This window comes from Chenopodium quinoa, unplaced genomic scaffold (assembly GCF_001683475.1).
Source record: "Chenopodium quinoa cultivar QQ74 unplaced genomic scaffold, ASM168347v1, whole genome shotgun sequence".
Lineage (NCBI taxonomy): Eukaryota > Viridiplantae > Streptophyta > Magnoliopsida > Caryophyllales > Amaranthaceae > Chenopodium > Chenopodium quinoa.
The window spans coordinates 3,390,150-3,396,576 of record NW_018745251.1 but is presented as its reverse complement, the minus strand read 5'-3'; positions in this window follow the sequence as shown (position 1 = coordinate 3,396,576).

Below are 6,427 nucleotides of genomic sequence, written 5' to 3'. Positions count from 1 at the left end.
TCTACAAAGCTAATTGTATCAAATGAAAGTCAAACACATTCAAACAAAGCTATTTGAATCAAATGAGAGTCATACACATTCAAATAAAGCTATTTAAATGAAAGTCAAATACATTCTACAAAGCTAATTCAATCAAATGAAAGTCAAACACATTCAAACAAAGCTAATTGAATCAAATGAAAGTCAAATACATTCTACAAAGCTAATTGAATTAAATGAAAGTTTAACACATTCAAGCAAAGCTAAATGAATCAAATGAAAGTCAAACACTTTCAAACAAAGCTAATTGAATCATATGAAAGTCAAACACATTAAAACAAAGCTAATTGAATCAAATGAAAGTCAAACACATTCAATCAAAGCTATTTGAATCAAATGAAAGTCAAATACATTCTACAAAGCTAATTGAATCAAATGAAAGTCAATCACATTCAAACAAAGCTATTTGAATCAAATGAAAGTCAAACACATTCAAACAAAGCTAATTAAATCATATGAAAGTCAAACACATTCAAACAAACCTAATTGAATCAAATGAAAATCAAACATATTCAATCAAAGCTATTTGAATCAAATGAAAGTCAAATACATTCTACAAAACTAATTGAATCAAATGAAAGTTCATCACATTCAAACTAAGCTATTTAAATTAAATGAAAGTCAAACACATTCGAACAAAGATAATTGAATCAAATGAAAGTCAAACACATTCAAACAAAGCTTTCGAATCAAATGAAAGTCAAATATATTCTACAAAGCTAATTGAATCAAATGAAAGTCAAACACATTCAAACAAAGCTATTTGAATCAAATGAAAGTCAAATAAATTCTACAAGGCTAATTGAATCAAATGAAAGTCAAACACATTCAAACAAAGCTATTAAAATCAATAGAGAGTGAAATAAATTCAAACAAAGCTAATTTAATCAAATAAAAGTAAAATACATTCTACAAAGCTAATTGAATCAAATGAAAGTCAAACACATTCAAATAAAGCTTTTTAATTTAAATGAAAGTCAAATACATTCTACAAAGCTAATAGAATCAAATGAAAGTCAAACACATTCAAACAAAGCTATTTAAATCAAATGAAAGTCAAATACATTCTACAAAGCTAATTGAATCAAACGAAAGTCAAACACATTCAAACAAAGTTATTTGATTCAAATGAAAGTTAAACACATTCTACAAAGCTAATTGAATTAAATAAAAGTCAAACACATTCAAGGAAAGCTAAATGAATCAAATGAAAGTCAAACACTTTCAAACAAAGCTAATTGAATCATATGAAAGTCAAATACATTCTACAAAGCTAATTGAATCAAATGAAAGTCAATAACATTCAAACAAAGCTATTTGAATCAAATGAAAGTCAAAAACATTCTACATAGCTATTTGAATCAAATGAAAGTCAAATACATTCTACAAAGCTATTTGAATCAAATGAGAGTCAAATACATTCTAGTAAAGCAAATTAAATCACATAAGAGTCGAATACATTCAACAAAGCTAATTGAATCAAATGATAGTTAAACACATTCAAACAAAGCTATTTGAATGAAATAAAAGTCATATACATTCTACAAAGCTAATTGAATCAAATGAAATTTACACATATTTAAACAAAGCTATTTGAATCAAATGAAAGTCAAACACATTCAATCAAAGCTATTTGAATCAAATGAAAGTCAAATACATTCTACAAAGCTAATTTAATCAAATGAAAGTCAATCACATTCAAACAAAGCTATTTGAATCAAATGAAAGTCAAATACATTCTACAAAGCTATTTGAATCAAATGAAAGTCAAATACATTCCACAAAGCTATTTGAATCAAATAAGAGTCAAATACATTCAAACAAAGCAAATTAAATCAAATAAGAGTGGAATACATTCAACAAAGCTAATTGAATCAAATGATAGTTAAACACATTCAAACAAAGCTATTTGAATGAAATAAAAGTCATATACATTCTACAAAGCTAATTGAATCAAATGAAAGTCAAGCATATTCAAACAAAGCTATTTGAATCAAATGAGAGTCATATACATTCTACAAAGCTAATTGAATAATATGAAAGTCAAACACATTCAAACAAAGCCTTTTAAATCAAATGAATGTCAAACACATTAAAAAATAAGCTTTTTAATTGAAATGAAAGTCAAACACATTCAAACAAAGCTATATAAATCAAATGAAAGTGAAATGCATTCTACAAAGCAAATTGAATCAAATGAAATTCAAACACATTCAAACAAAGCTATTTGAATCAAATGAAATTTAAATATATTCTACAAAGCTAATTGAATCAAATGAAACTCAAACACTTTCAAACAATGCTATTTGAATCAAATAAAAGTCAAATACATTCTACAAAGCTATTTGAATCAAATGAAAGTCAAATACATTCAAACAAAGCTAATTGAATCAAATGAAAGTCAAACACTTTCAAACAATGCTATTTGAATCAAATAAAAGTCAAATACATTCTACAAAGCTATTTGAATCAAATGAAAGTCAAATACATTCTACAAATCTATTTGAATCAAATGAGAGTCAAATACATTCAAACAAAGCTTTATAAATCAATTGAAAGTGAAATGCATTCTACAAGGCAAATAAATCAAATGAAAGTCAAACATATTCAAACAAAGCTATTTGAATCAAATGAAAGTCAAATACATTCTACAAAGCTAATTGAATCAAATGAATGTCAAACACATTCAAACAATGCTATTTGAATCAAATGAGAGTCAAATACATTCAAACAAAGCTAATTAAATCAAATAAAAGTCAAATACATTCTACAAAGCTAATTGAATCAAATGAAAGTCAAACACATTCAAATAAAGCTAATTGAATAAAATGAAAGTCAAATATATTCAATGAAGCTAATTGAATCAAATGAAAGTCAAACACATTCAAACAAAGCTATTTGAATCAAATGAAAGTCAATATATTCAAACAAAGCTATTTTAATCAAATGAAAGTCAAATACATTCTACAAAGCTAATTGAATTAAATGAAAGTCAAACACATTCAAACAAAGCTAAATGAATCAAATAAAGTTAAACACATTCAAACAAAGCTAATGGAATCATATGAAAGTCAAACACATTCAAACAAAGCTAATTGAATCAAATGAAAGTCAAACACATTCAATTAAAGCTATTTGAATCAAATGAGAGTCAAATACATTCAAACAAAGCTAATTAAATCAAATAAAAGTCAAATACATTCAAACAAAGCAAATTAAATAAAATAAAAGTCAAATACATTCTACAAAGCTAATTGAATAAAATGAAAGTCAAACACATTTAAACAAAGCTATTGGAATCAAATAAAAGTCAAATACATTCTACAAAGCTAATTGAATCAAATGAATGTCAAACACATTCAAACAAAGCTATTTGAATCAAATGAGAGTCAAATACATTCGAACAAAGCTAATTAAATCAAATAAAAGTCAAATACATTCTACAAAGCTAATTGGATCAAATGAAAGTGAAACACATTCAAACAAAGCTAATTGAATCAAATGAAAGTCAAATATATTTAATGAAGCTAATTGTATCAAATGAAAGTCAAACACATTCAACAAAGCTATTTGAATCAAATGAAAGTCAAATACATTCTACAAAGCTAATTGAATCAAATGAAAGTCAAACACATTCAAACAAAGCTATTTGAATCAAATGAAAGTCAAATACATTCTACAAAGCTAATTGAATCAAATGAGAGTCAAATGCATTCACACAAAGCTAATTAAATCAGATTAAAGTAAAATACATTCTACAAAGCTAATTGAATCAATGAAAGTCAAACACATTCAAACAAAGCTATTTGAATCAAATGAGAGTCAAATACATTCAAACAAAGCTAATTAAATCAAATTAAAGTAAAATACATTCTACAAAGCTAATTGAATCAAATGAAAGTCAAACACATTCAAACAAAGCTAATTGAATCAAATGAGGGTCAAATGCATTCACACAAAGCTAATTAAATCAAATTAAAGTAAAATACATTCTACAAAGCTAATTGAATCAAAAGAAAGTCAAACACATTCAAACAAATGTAAATTGAATCAAATGAGAGTCAAATGCATTCACACAAAGCTAATTAAATCAAAATAAAGTAAAATACATTCTACAAAGCTAATTGAATCAAATTAAAAGTCAAACACATTTAAACAAAGCTAATTGAATCAAACGAAAGTCAAATGCATTAACACAAAGCTAATTAAATCAAATAAAAGTAAAATACATTCTACAAAGCTAATTGAATAAAATTAAAAGTCAAACACATTTAAACAAAGCCTTTTAAATCAAATGAAAGTCAAACACATTCAAAAAAAGCTTTTTAATTTAAATTAAAATCAAACACATTCAAACAAAGCTATATAAATCAAATGAAAGTGAAATGCATTCTACAAAGCAAATTAAATCAAATGAAAGTTAAACACATTCAAACAAAGCTATTTGAATCAAATGAAAGTAAAATACATTCTACAAAGCTAATTGGATCAAGTGAAAGTCAAACACATTCAAACAAAGCTATTTAAATCAAATGGAAGTCAAATACATTCTACAAAGCTGATTGAATTAAATGAAAGTCAATCACATTCCTACAAAGCTATTTGAATCAAATGAAAGTCAAATACGTTCTACAAAGCTAATTGTATCAAATGAAAGTCAAACACATTCAAACAAAGTTATTTAAATCAAATGGAAGTGAAATGCATTCTACAAAGCTAATTGAATCAAATGAAAGTCAAACACATTCAAACAAAGCTATTTGAATCAAATGAAAGTCAAATACATTCTACAAAGCTAATTGAATCAATGAAAGTCAAACACATTCAAACAAAGCTATTTGAATCAAATAAGAGTCAAATACATTCAAACAAAGCTAATTAAATCAAATTAAAGTCAAATACATTCTACAAAGCTATTTGAATCAAATGAAAGTCAAACACATTCAAACAAAGCTAATTGAATCAAATGAGGGTCAAATGCATTCACACAAAGCTAATTAAATCAAATTAAAGTAAAATACATTCTACAAAGCTAATTGAATCAAATGAAAGTCAAACACATTCAAACAAAGCTAATTGAATCAAATGAGAGTCAAATGCATTCGCACAAAGCAAATTAAGTCAAATTAAAGTAAAATACATTCTACAAAGCTAATTGAATCAAATTAAAAGTCAAACACATTTAAACAATACTAATTGAATCAAATGAGAGTCAAATGCATTAACACAAAGCTAATTAAACCAAATAAAAGTAAAATACATTCTACAATGCTAATTGAATCAAATTAAAAGTCAAATACATTTAAACAAAGCCTTTTAAATCAAATGAAAGTCAAACACATAAAAAAAAGCTTTTTAATTTACATTAAAATCAAACACATTCAAACAAAGCTATATAAATCAAATGAAAGTGAAATGCATTCTACAAAGCAAATTAAATCAAATGAAAGTCAAACACATTCAAACAAAGCTATTTGAATCAAATGAAAGTAAAATACATTCTACAAAGCTAATTGGATCAAATGAAAGTCAAACACATTCAAACAAAGCTATTTAAATCAAATGGAAGTCAAATACATTCTACAAAGCTGATTGAATTAAATGAAAGTCAATCACATTCCTACAAAGCTATTTGAATCAAATGAAAGTCAAATACGTTCTACAAAGCTAATTGTATCAAATGAAATTTAAACACATTCAAACAAAGTTATTTAAATCAAATGGAAGTGAAATGCATTCTACAAACCTAATTGAATCAAATGAAAGTTAAACACATTCAAACAACGCTATTTGAATCAAATGAAAGTCAAATACATTCTACGAAGGTAATTGAATAAATGAAACTCAAACACATTCATACAAAACTAATTGAATCAAATGAAAGTCAAAGACATTCAAACAATGCCTTTTAAATCAAATGAAAGTCAAACACATTCAAAAAAAGCTTTTTAATTTAAATGAAAGTCAAACACATTCAAACAAAGCTATATAAATCAAATGAAAGTGAAATGCATTCTACAAAGCAAATTGAATCAAATGAAAGTCAAACACATTCAAACAAAGCTATTTGAATCAAATGAAAGTCAAATACATTCTTCAAAGGAAATTGAATGAAATGAAAGTCAAACACATTCAAACAAAGCTATTTGAATCAAATGAAAGTCAAATACATTCTACGAAGCTAATTGAATCAAATGAAAGTCAAACACATTCAAACAATGCCTTTTTAATCAAATGAAAGTAAAACACCTTCAAACAAATCTTTCGAATCAAATGAAAGTCAAATACATTCTACAAAGCTAATTGAATCAAATAAAAGTCAAATACATTCAAACAAAGCTAATTGAATCAAATGAAAGTCAAACACATTCAAACAAAGCTAATTGAA